This window comes from Lytechinus pictus, chromosome 2 (assembly GCF_037042905.1).
Source record: "Lytechinus pictus isolate F3 Inbred chromosome 2, Lp3.0, whole genome shotgun sequence".
Lineage (NCBI taxonomy): Eukaryota > Metazoa > Echinodermata > Echinoidea > Temnopleuroida > Toxopneustidae > Lytechinus > Lytechinus pictus.
The window spans coordinates 8,325,993-8,340,095 of record NC_087246.1 but is presented as its reverse complement, the minus strand read 5'-3'; positions in this window follow the sequence as shown (position 1 = coordinate 8,340,095).

Sequence of the window (14,103 nt, the reverse complement as noted above, 5' to 3'; positions counted from 1 at the left end):
TCATATCTTTATCCACCGACCATGGAGTTAGTTCCAATCTTACTAAACCTGTTTCTCGAAAGGCTTCCTAACTAGAATACCTTGATATCGATACTATCGGTAAAAAGAGCAGACGAGACGTAGCCTTAGTCACAAAATAGCATAATTTTCAAAAAGAAAATTATGACAAAATTGCAAATATTATGATGAATTGGGAAATAAATCTTTTCAAAATAATAGCACAGGTGAATTATGCATCATACATACATATAGACCATGAAGACTGGAGCATTCAATTGCAGAGAAAATTAAATTATGAATAATTCATTTCATGACTAAAACATCACTTGTGGACGTTGAGATGGGTACCGTACCCCTGTGGAGCCGTGTTATGTGCAAACGCCGGGATATGTGCAAACAACAGTATATGTGCAAAATTTCGCCGGGATTTGTGCAAACAACGGTATTTGTGCAAACGCCATGCTGGGAAATTTGGAAATCTGTCAAAATTTATCAACGGCATCTGTGCAAACGTGACGACGGGATATGTACAAATGAACAATTTTCACGGGAAATGTGCAAACCTCTGGGATATGTGCAAATCACTGTTTTTATCAATATTAAGTCTATTTCTCATGAAATGTGTCATAACATTACTGTTAAATTGAGAAACATGCATGCCTGCATAAGGAAGCTACAGTGCCATCGGCAATGAAATGCTTTCAAAGAGGCGGCGGGGGGGGGGGTGTTACACCCACAAATGTAATAAACGCCCACAAATGTAATAACGCCCACAAATGTAGTAACACTTTACCCACAAATGTAATAATTTCACCCACAAATGTAATAATTTTTTCATCGCCCACAAATGTAATAATGACTTAACCCACAAATGTAATAAATTTGAAGGGGTTTTTCGCGAATCTGTTCTGAACTAAAACCCTATAGTAATGCGTTCATATAGCGCAAAGTCACAGTCTTTTTTCTCCAGACACAGTTATATAAAACATTTAAACAATCTTCCAGACAAAGATCGAAAATTAATTCTTCTTAATGTTAAATAACTGTTGTTGTTGTTGTTTTAGCTTATACGACGTGTATCATTCTAACATAGAAGTATAGCGTAGTCTTTCCTCAAGACCCAGATATTTAAAAATAACAAATCACAAAAAGAGATACTAATAAAACAAAGACCCCCCATAACATACAAGATGTGTTTATAGCATAGAGATATATATATACTAATAACGCTAGAGGGCGTACTTCGTCAAATCTCTGTGATTACGCGGAGACCGGCTGCCATTACTCGATAGGTCTTCGCAGCCTGCCATGCGCGTACAGTACCTATGGGGGATGTACAGTGATAGCACAGAAACGGAACAAAATGATGACATATGAGCTCGAAAGCAAATGGAAAAGCAAAATTGTAAATCGCACTGGATTAAAGTTCAAATTAACAAAGAATCTATCAAAACTGAGGACAAAACTAGCTGCCTATATAGACCTATCTATAGGGCATAATATATGAGTCCAACGATATACATCGATCCCAATCGTTATTGCTTTGGTCATAACATTTCGATGTATCATAATGACTTCTATTTTCTGATTATTTGGAAGGATGAATATTAAAAATAACATGCAGGCCTAGGCATATCGTTCTAGGTCCTGCAAATTTAACATGATCCGGCAGATTCCGGCTGATATCTGTTGATATAATTATGGCCGGCGTTTGTGATCCTATAATGATAAGACCAATATTATGTGAACAAATCAAGGATAGAATAATAAGAAGGAGAGGAATAAGGAGGAGGAGAAGAAGAGAAGAAAAAGGGCGGGAAGACTGAGGATATTTGTATTATACTACAAAGATTATTATTACTAAAACTGAGTGTATAAAACCAGTTGATAACAATATCATGAAAGAGATTCATAAATGCAAACTTAATAAACTTATCATATAAAAACGGTTGCAAAATTGTGAGTACTAAAACCAAACATATTGCAAAACTGAAAATACTTGGAATAAGATGTTATACAAATTGTCAGCTGTTGAGTGATCATCATAATTACCTGTCTTGAAATTGTGTTAATTAACTGTGTATGTGTTAACTTTATGGCAAAGATTTCCAAACATTGGCACCGGCCTATGTCATAAACCGGTAAACACGCGTTTTGCATATTCAGTTTTGTTTGTCATTTTAAAAGTATAACTAATTTGATCTTCTAATTTTCTTTTTTTAATTTCATTGGCTAGCCTATATATGGACCTGAGTTTGATTATTCAGATTTGTTTTATAATAAGGTTTTCAAAATTATAATATCATTTACATACGGGGCCGCAGAGTGATTTTGAAAAAGGGGGTGCATAAAATCACAATCATTTATTATGTCATGTTCATTTTCACTTTAGGGAGGGATCCATGCAGTCGCGCCCCTTGTATTTTATTTTGATCAGTGTGTCAAAGTAACTTTGATTGGGTGCGTATGACATTTTAATTACACCCACCCTTAAAAAGCGAATAAAAATCGATTCTAACTTAAAGTGAAGGGAATTAAAAAGCAAATAGTTATTGGAAAAAGTCATTCTCTACATTTTTTAATCAATATTTCATTTTCGGTGCCATATAGGCCTGCAGATTTTGGGAATTTATTATGTTCCTATGAGAAAAAAAAATCAACACGTACACTCTGAATTCCATGGATTTAAAATAAATCCAGATCGGCTGTGAATGGTAACCAGCCAAATTTTTGTTATATATTTAATCTGTAGGATTAACTTTTAAATCTCAAATGATTTAAATTCAAATGTTTTAACTTTATATGTTTAAATCCTATATGGTTTAAATCTTAATCTAATATTCGGCTGGTCACTATTCACAGCCGATCTGGATTTATTTGTAAAACCTCGGAATTTAGAATGTACACTGGTGTAACGCCAAGAACAGTAATGAGATACCCTTTATACCACTGGCGTAAATCCCGGGGGGATGGGGGGATATATCCCCCCCCCCCCACTTTTCGAGGAGGGGGGGATGGCCTGTACAAACATCCCCCCACTTTTTACGAAAGAAATGAAAAAAAAAATCACAAGAGATAATTGTTTTATTGGTGAAAATTCTTCCTAAAATACCGCTCAACAAATAAAACAATATTATTGAATCATAAAATGCAAATAAAGAGCCAGTTCACCATTTCCAAACGAAATACTTATGTCCTTATTATAACATTGAAGAGAAACCCCCGTTTCTTCCAATTCATCAATGTTGGGGTCTTTGTGAAGGGATTAAGATGGAATGTCAAAAGAAATTAATGTAATCTAGCTCTAATAAAACCATTAAACCATCATGGGGTAAAAAAGATAATAATATTGGAGGGGTATTTGCCATATGGACATACAGTGGCGTAACTACGGGGGGCATGGGGGGCACATCCCCCCCCCCCCATCGGCTGACAAAAAAAAAAACGGGGAAAGGGGGGAAAAGGAGAAAAGAGGGAGAAAGGAAGAGAAACGTAGTGGGAAAGAAGAAAATATTATTCATTATAATGTTATATTATATTAGAATTATGTTTATGTTACATTACATAAGAAACATTTTTATCATAACTTTATGAAACATAATTTGCCCAGGGCCTACGTCTTCATTGTTCCTGCTGCTCGCATTGTCTGTTTAACGAGATATATAATCCTGTTGTACTAAAACCTCCCGTTTTCAAGTCAATATAAACCAAATATATTTCCTAGCACTTGAGTTATCATTGTTTTATGTAGTGACATATGCTTCTTTTTCATGACTCAAAAAGTGATTGCCCCATGTTAAGGTCTTCGTATATATGAAACATTTCCTGTCCGTGATTACGTTCGCATTAGTGGATTGGTGAGATATGTCTGCTCTTCATGAATTCCTAAAATCAGTCCTTAAAATGTCCCTTCTTCTGATCTGAATATCAAAAATGTTCAGCTCGCGCTTCGCGCTCGCATCATTTGGTTAATGAAATACGTATGGTCCTAGTTAATAATTCCTACAAAGAAACCTTAGAATGCCCCACTTCAGGTCTGAATTATCTAAATTTTCAGCTCGCGCTTCGCGCTTGCATTGTTTAGCGAGACAGATACCTATCGTGATTACACTAATTTGATTATAATGTCCCTTTTTAGGTGTGAATATAAAAAAATTTAAGCTCGCGCTTCGCGCTCGCATTATTTGATCAGTGAGATACATATCCGTTTAATGACATTGTCCTTAAAATGTCTCTATTAGGTCAGTATAACTGGCAACTGAGCGCGCTTCGCGCGCTCACTAGCGCACTCACTCAGTGATTCAAAAATTTTGCTGGTACCCCCCCCATGCCGTGACCCACGGTACGCCACTGTGGACATATCAATGACAATTCCTTGCATATCTAAAAACATGATTGCAAAAAAAATGCCAAAATATTTCAGTCATCCCCCCACCCATCAACACGGATTTACGCCAGTGCTTTATACTATACTTGCTATTATAATAGTGCATATAATCAAAGATCAAAACACTAACTTATACAAATTATTGTTAATGATATATTTTTTACAAATTAAAGCAAGTTACATATAGTAGGCCTATATAGAAATAAAAATATTATATCCAACACCCAGGATCCAACATAAACAAATTGGTCATGAGAACATCAAGTGACGTGAATGAAGGAAATGTGGAAAAGGACGATGCAGTTAAAGGTAGGGATATCCAGCGGAGAAGATTGGCTAATTCACTGTCTTTTGAATTAATTGTCAATCTTTCCATTAATGTACGTTGTATATTTTTTATTTTATCTGATATAATGAATATTGTTATCTATTATTATCTAAAATAGGCCTATAAACAGAGAGGTAAATGCAAAAATTATATAAGAGAATTTCATCCCGAGAAGTCAGGTATAAATGCCAAATTCACAGCATAATCCCCATGTAATCACACTAATAGTTAATTGAGATGCAATTTTTCATTAATATTTTCGATTTATGAGGTTGGATTCTTTTCTTTTTCACAGCGTTACAACGCACGAGGGTCAAAACCACTATCTCGGCGCAATTGGAAACTCAACAAATCAGAAAAATAAACTTTGTTCAACACATATCATTTTATTATGAAAAGAATGCATGTATTGTCAAGTTAATATCCGTTGATTATTGGCTTTTGAATTTTGCTGATTGACTAAATTTTCACGTTTTCGTAATGACATGTATAATTCAGTGTGAAACCTACGTTACAGAGCATTACACCTTTAATAGTCGTGGTGAAATCTATTTCTATTGAGTAGAACTAATTTGCCACTTCTGAAATAATCAATTTGGTGCCAAAAATTGTACGATAATGGTCTATTACTTCCCTTGAGTTTGATTGCGAAAACCACTGAGGGGAATTGAAGTTTGAAAACATTAATTTCTATAAAGAAATTTGACTGTCAAAATCACGAATCGTATCTTTTTACTTCGAACAATAAATCTGAAAGATAAAGGTAAGATTTAAACATTTATAAAGTCATGTAATGATTAAGTTTTACAGGATGTTCATCAAATTCAACGAACGGGCAGCATGTAATATGTAATTGTCTCATTAAATATGGTAACGTAGGTTTCATGAAAGGTAACGTAAATTACATGTTCTAAAAATCTGAAAATAACTACGAAGGTTTAGAATTGTATGCACGAAAATAACTGAAAGTTGATTGGTTACATTCTCAAATAATATCATGAAACAAAATGGACCAACTATTATCACAAAATGGTTTTAATCCACGGGAAATTTAGATTACACGGTGCTCAGAATATGGGCATTTTATATTCAAATGTAAAGTGCCAGACGTGTGGAAGTGTGAGTGATAATCAAAACGCGGGGTCAGTTGTGTTTTCAGATATTAAATGGTATTTATATCAACTCCCTCGTTCTGTTTGCAATTTTAATTAAATGTAAAGAGTGAAAAGTAGAAATAAAGTTACTTTGAAAATAGTAACGTATGTTACTTTAATATCTGACAATGCTAAACAATTGTCCTACCACAACTAACATTAAAAATCTGCTAGCTTGGATGAAATATAACACCAATGTACCAAGAAATTGCAACTTTAAAATTTAACAATTTGTCTTTTTGAACTTTACCAAGGTATGAAATACTGAAAGTGTGAAAGAACTATAACACCAATTTGAAATTGTGAATAAACTATAACACTTATACAGTGCGTCCCAAAAAAAACTATACACTTTTGAAATGGCTGCCAAATAAAAAATATAGCATTTTGGGGGAAAAAACTCACATATATGGAAAGCCAATAAAGTCAACTTTCAAATGACACCAAAAAGTTGGAAAACTGTTCATGCTTGAGCGAGCACTGCCCACTGAAACAAAAGGTATGAAAATTAGGGTGGGCTGGAATTAGCCTTCCAATTTATGTCAGTTTTTAAGAGGCAAATCCTTTCGAACTTGCAAAGTTAAGGGCGTTGTGATAAATTAATGATCAACCGTGACCAGCTTTGGTTGCCTATGCAAATTTTATAAATTATTAAATTGAACTTTAATGCATGAGTGAACACAAATTACACTTTTGGGGCAGCATTTCAACTTTATCATTTGGATCTCTTTTTGGGCAGCATTTAAACTTTATCATGTGGATCTCAGCAGTGTGTTCATGGGAGTCGGGAGAATAGGGGGTGAGATAGGACTTAAGTGGGAGAAGTAGGTTGATGGAATAAGGGTCAACAGAACATTCAGCTCCCTCCCCCTCCCTCTTTCCCGCCCTCCCCTCCTGTTGAGAGACTGATGGCTATTGTCATGTACCCGTGAAGTCCAAGAGTGGAATGTTGATTTAATGATTAATTCTGAATTGGGGCATCAACTTTTTCCTATCAATCATTTCATCAACAATTTATCAGTAAATCAACTCGTGCAATGTGATCAATCAAACATTCATTTTTTTTTCTTCAATAAATCATTTCATTAATCATCATAATCATTAAATTTCTTGGTAATAATTCAATAAAAAAGTGACCATAAGCCATCGGTCACTTGGCAGCTAAGTTTTGAATAGGCTACAATCCAGGAAGTGAGACAGAGAGGGGGGGCTGGGAAATGGAGGTGGAGAGGGAAGGGTACATAATTATGACTTTTAATTTGCAAAAGGACAAAAAGAAGAGGAATGCCCTTTTAACCAAGTCTTAGCATATCTCGCCCTCTTGCTTGTAACAGGTACCATCACATTACTCTGACTCTCACGAACACACTTCTGAGATCCACAAGATGAATATGCTACACTAAAATTTCAATTCCTGTTCACTCATTCATTAAATTTCAATTTAGTAACTCATGAAATTTGTCTAAGAAACCAAAACTTATCTCACTCATTAATTTAGCTTAGCAAGTTCCAAAGGACTAACCACTCAAAAAAACTGTAAGGATAATTCCTGCCCAGCCTAGCCGAGCTTAGTGTCTGAGGAGGAGAGAAGCGGGGGGGGGGGGGGGGGGGGTGAGATGGAGGGAGGGGTTGCTAAATGTTCTGTTTACCTTTATCACATCAACGTACTTTACCTACCTAAGTCATATTACCCCCTCTTCTCCTGACTTTCATAAACACATTGTTGAGATCCACATGATAAAGACAAAATGCTGCACTAAAAATTGCAATTCATGATCACTCATGCATTAAATTTCAATGTAATAAATTCAATTTAATACGCATTAAATTTTCACAAACAACAAACTGATCACAACTGATCTTTAATTCACCAAATAACCCTCAACTTTGCAGGTACCAAACAAAAAACCTGAAAGAAATTGGAAGGCTAATTCCAGCCCACCCTAATTTTCATACCCTTTGTTTCAGCGGGCAGTGCTCGCTCAAGCATGAGCAGTTTTCGAACTTTTTGAGTTCACTTGAAAGTTGACTTTATTGGCTTTCCATATCTATAAGTTATTTCCCCCAAAATGCTATATTTTTTATTTGGCAACCATTTCAAAAGTGTATAGTTTTTTTTGGGACGCACTGTAGATCAACTATACGTCAAACATATGGAAATGTGATTGATCATCAAAACGTGGTTACCTTTATTTTCCCGATGACTTTTATATCAATTCCCCATTTTCTGTTAGCAAATTTTGATTACGTTTACATAGCGAAAATTTGTAATAAAATTATTTTAAAAAGAGTAACGTATTTTAACTTCAATATCTGACAATGTAAAACAATTATTTTAACTCAGCTAACATTTAAGATTTGAAATTGTGGATGAACCATAAAACCTAATGTTGAAAGAGAGAGATGAAATGAGGAAAAGGGAGATTGCAGTAAGTAGACACAAGATGAAAAACAAGAAGAAATGAACCCCCCATGATATGATGAGGAACATAATAGGGAGTTGAAGATAACTCACATATCAATTATTTATGCTTGAATATTAATTCCCTAAGACTGGAAGCAGATCAATCTGATATCCCTACAACTTAATCACATACGTAGGCCTAACTCTAGTTTTGCATGTGTGATATTAATTTCTTATAGCTCTTACAATAAACATATGGCCAATGATTTATATGGAAATCAATTAATCAATTAACCCATAAAAATTAAAACCCCTTTTGAATCATTCCAGTAAAGATCTATGAAGTCAGACAACGGCCTTGAAGGCTTCTTCGATCAGAGCTTTCTGCTCTGGAGATAAAGTGACAATTCTTTGAGAAGTATCACAAAAGCATGGTGTAATGTGACACAACACTTTGTCCCATGCCACCCATATTGCATCTTTTTTTACAGGCCATTTGTATTTCCCCCCTGTATGGGTACCAGAACATTTTGCCATGAAGTCAATATGAATATCAGAAGAGTCAAATTTGAGGACTTTGCCAATGTACCACTGCTTATCATAAACTGCAGCAACCCAGTCGTCAACACCATATGTACCCGAGGACGCTTCGTTGGTTGTTGGTGAGGACTCATCATTTTCAGACATGCTTGTGTTGCTTGGACTCTGTGGTGTAACAGAAGCACCTGTTGTTGACATGGTAGTCGATCGATAAAGGAGACGATTGTGTTTCCACCCTTCGCACATCGTTTCAACTTGGCCTTCTTCCCGACTGCCATAGCAGCTTTGACAGTAGCAGGACAACTTTCTGAGAAGAACTCCATTGTCATGGCCAATCACTGCGTGCATCTGCATTGTCCCAGGAAAGGTTTTCACACTGGACCACCTCTCCGCAATGAGAAGACTTCCTGCAGCACAGTCTCCCTTGGCTACAAAGAAGAAGTTGATCTTTGAACCTGAGCATTCGTGGCGTTCTTGTGAGGCCCAGGCGAAAAAGTCGTAGGCATCTTGGATAACTGCTGCCCGTCTCTTCACTGCAGTGTCTGCAAGACGTTTGATGGTACCCCCGATCCCATCGCACGGACCCTTCCCGTGGCCACTCTCGAAATAGTTCCATTGAGCATGTATGCCGTCGAAGATATCAGCATGCTCACTCACCAACGAAAACATTGTTTTGTTCCTATATTGCGATGTAGGACTGTCGGTCCAGTAGTGAACCTTGTGGAGATGGGGTATCAGCTCTTTGAGCTTTGGCATGAGCTTGGTGAGTATTGCCAGTATTGTGGAAGTGTTGTGATTTCTGTCATCAGACACAGCTGCAAAACTTTGATGAACTAGTTCATTCCCGTCGTTGCGGAAGTACACGACAATTGGGTGAAGTGTCACCCCATCCTGACACCAGTAGGCGCTTTGGACCTCTTCAAGTGGAACACAGACATAGTTTTCGGCAAAATCCATCTGGATAATGCACTCATCTGGCTTCAAAGAATTCTTGCAATCTAGCAAAGCTCTGAATTGGTTTTTGATTCTGACAACATGTTGCCTGAATTCTTGGATCTCCTTCTGAAAGCGCTTGATAAAGTCAGGTTTACTTTGAGATATGCGGATGATTTTGATTTTCTTTCTCCCATCTACCTCAACCCTTGACCACTCATCAAATTGGATCTGCTCTGACTGCAAGTTGTTGAGGAGAATATCTACCTGAGCTTCATTATGTTCTTTAATGAACTCATCTGGGTTGTCATTTACAGTTCCCCCTAGTGATTGTAGTGCTTTGAGCTTCAATGCAACATTCTGATGCTTTTGACAAAGGCAAAGATCTCTCGAGGCGAACTGGACACGCTTAATGTGAGGACATAGGGTTCGTCGCACGCGGTTGAATGCTGACAATGATATCTTTCTTTTCCCATCGGTCTCTGCCAGATACCTTTCATGAAGATTAGACAGATAATCAGTCAAATACCTCTTCTGACACTTGGTTCCGTCTTTGCCCTTGCTTGAATCCTTTTTTCCCGGACACATACGTGATACATCATCTCTGTGCAGAAATTCTACTACTTCCAGATGGAGAGAAGTCCAGGTTGGTCGTGATTGTTGAGTTGATTTGGTATGTTTGTTTGCCTTCGAAAGGTTACGTCTCCCCAATCCAGTTTCCGTCCGGAGCAACTTTAATAGGCGGTATTTCTTCAGAACCTTTGATCCAGCTACCAGCTGGTGAAGAATCCGGCGATCAGACATCTTTCTGCTTGTGTTAGAAGAACCTTGAATCTCTTCCATCATTGCATTGGAGAATAACAATCGTTTTCTGATTGAAGGAACACGGCTTGGATCTATTCCTTCATCTTCTAGCTGAGAGTTTGTACGGGATCGCGGTGTATTCTTAACTTCTTTTCTTGTTGGCATTGAAGTCATGACTTTATTCTGCAGCCTCTCACACCTTTTCTTTAGTCTTGTCTTGTCTTTCTTTGCCGCCTGTAGTTTCAGTGTGAGCTGTTCAATGTTTCTATGAGCCTTGCTCAAACACCTACTCACTCGTTTTCTTCTTGGCTTTTGGAATGGCATTTTGATAGTAAGGCCTAACTGGTTAGATATGTCAGGGGATATGTCCGAGATAGCAGAATCGTCATCCGCAGTATATCCGACGTCATCTATGTTCATGTTTCTTCTTTGTTCCATTTCCTGTCTTACCCGACGAACTCGATCTCTATGCTTTCGTACTCTTCTATTTACTTGCGTTCTTCTCTCTTGGACCCTCTTCTTTGTGAGCGTATCCACCGGTTTGTAGTATTTTTTCACCCTCTGCCTCTCCGCTTGTAAGTAAGCATTTTCCCCCATCTTTTGCCGCTTCCTTTGCCTGTAAGCAGCCTGAATTTCAGCCCTGCTCCTAGCCATTCCTTTAGGGAAAATAAAAAGAGAAAGGTTATATTGTATGTTATGTTTTCAATTATGAAATCTTGAAACATACGTTACCATTTTGGGCAGGGGAAATGCCATTATTATATTCCAAATCTTATTAAAAGGTGTCGCGTTTATCAATTGATATCAACAACTTCTTTACACAAATATGCCTTATACTGCTATTTATAGTTTTTTTCTCTTTCATTACAAAAATATTAAGGTATATATATATATTTATTTTTTTAAGAAGGCAATTATATAAAATTGATATATATAAAAGAAATTTGGGGGAAGGAAATCAACAATAATACATTCGATAAACCGATATACGCCCCTCCTTTATATTGCGAAAAATAGAATTTGATCATGGGCTTGGGAAAAATCTTAACTAGTATTCAAAACTCGGTACCAAATCCTGAAACCTACGTTATTATAATTTGAATTCTACGTTACTATAATGAGGTGGATAAAATATTAGCATATGAACTTTGTTATATACCTTAATTCAACCAATTGAGAGAGATCTTATTTATGAAGAATATTGGCAAGTATTAATGTAAGAAAGGTATAGACAGTGTAACAAAATACCGAATCTTTTAAAGGGCTAGTTTTATCTTTAAATATTTCATGAAAATAAAAGTTGAACGGAACATAAACAATGCTTGAAGTGATAGTAATTGTACTTTTTTCTTTTTTTTTTGTTCCCGAAATTCCACTGGTAATGAAATTGAATGTAGTACTAGCTTATTATAAACATAAAGTTACGATTAGCAAGATTAAATCCCCTTATATCATCTATGTATGGGACAACTTCTATTTTGAAACATACGTTACTAGAGTTGAAACGTACGTTACATTATTATTACTAGCTATCAAGGTATAAAAAATTGATTGAAGAGTAATTTCACATTCTTAAACTTTTGTTTGATTTTCTAGCACTTCTTAAGAAGCCCTTGACTAATGGTTGCACCTAAAATACACTCAAATATTTAGGGGAGTAGAACCTTTAAAAAATTTGATTAAATTGAATACTTACTAGTCAGCCTCTGATGCAAGGGATTAGAAAAATGGGACGAGATCCACCATAGACTTGAAAAAGTTGTTGCTAGGCTTTCTGAGAATGATCGTAGATGGCTCATCTTTGTTATATATCGAGAAAAATTCTTTTAACGCCAAAAAGGCCGAGGTCTGCATATACGGTAACGTAAGTTTCATAACGTAAATTACATGATGGGGTATATAAATAGTTGCTGATCCAAAATTGCTCTTTGCAAGTATGATTTCGTTGGCCCTCTGACTTTCCTTTTATCAATGCTAACTGCTGATATACATATCAGCATCTAAGGTCTATACACATTACCCCAAAACGGTAACGTAAGTTTCATCTCTTAACGCTACGTTTCTATAAATTGCATTTAGTTTGGTTTTGATAAGATTATTCTTACTTAGGAATGGGAGTACATAAGTATCATTTCTTATCATATACCCGAGGTGTCAAATAAATAAAAATAAACATATTTACGATGACAAAAAGTAATTAATTATTGATCTAAAATACGGTAACGTAAGTTTCACTACATTTGGCGACACATTTGGTTTTATCCGCATGTGAAAACAAAACATTTTTATCAAAAACTTTTGATTGTATTTTGTGGAGGGATCACTTATATGCATATTAATTTAGTTTTAGGGCAGTTGCTTTTTACTTTATTTTGGCAAGATACAGAAATTTAGAAAATATATGACCGGCGACACGCTGTTTTTCACTATTACAACGGATGGGTTTGCTAATTTCTCATTATATACCAAAAGAAGGTCAATAATATGACTTTCTTTTTAAAGAATGGATCTCATATAATAAATAGAATAGCTTAACTCGACCATTCTATATCGATTTTATTTTTAATTGGACCCATAACATGCGGGACACGAATTTGACGCAATTGCGCCGAGATAGTGGTTTTGACCCACGAGCTATGTTTACATCCGGGTACTTCTGCAAATCTAGACCTATCGAGCAATGGCCGACCACGCTCCGCGCAATCACAAACGTTAAGTACGCGCGCCTATGGCGACTCCGCACTCTAGCGTAATTAGTATACATCTCTATGGTTTATAGCAATCACACTTTAATCTGTTAAATGCAGTCTTTCCTCCAGACCCAGATATTTCAAACAACAAATAAAAAAATACCAAACCAAATATAAAAAAACAAAGACCCCGCAATCCTATTGATGTTGAAAAACATGTAAATATAGTGTAGTCTCCCCTCCACACCCACTTATTTCAAAATTACAAACCATTTTCAAAAAAGTGAAAAAAGGTAACAAAGACCCCACTTTCTTTATAATGCTGAATAACATGGAGACATGGCGTAGTCTTTCTTCCAGACCCAATTATTCCAAAATAACAAAACAATACAATATAACCCAACAATCTTTAAAACTAAGAACCTGTAATAAAATAAAGGTTTAGAGAGTTTTCTTTATTCCAGACCTTGTCATTTTCAAAATTAAGATAAATGAAATCTTCATTTAACTAAGACTCAATCATGTTCTTGTGCCTGTTTAACATGAATGAGATGATCGGGGAAGCATTTCATCAACATTAGTTATGTCCGACAAGTTGTCAGAACTGACAACCTTCCTTGATGTTGATTGGCTAAGAAGCAGTGGTACCATGGTAAGTGACGGATAAAACGTCTGACAACTCCTTTCATGAAATGCTCCCCGGGCTCTTTGTTTTGAAGATTTCATTTTTAATTAGAAATTTCTTTACCTTGAAGAAAAGGTATGTTTTATTTTTTTTAATCTTTATTACAGGATCTTAGGCTGGAAGAGGGTTTTAATTTTAAATGTTGGTTTTGTTGTTCTGTTTCTTTTGTCTGGTAAAA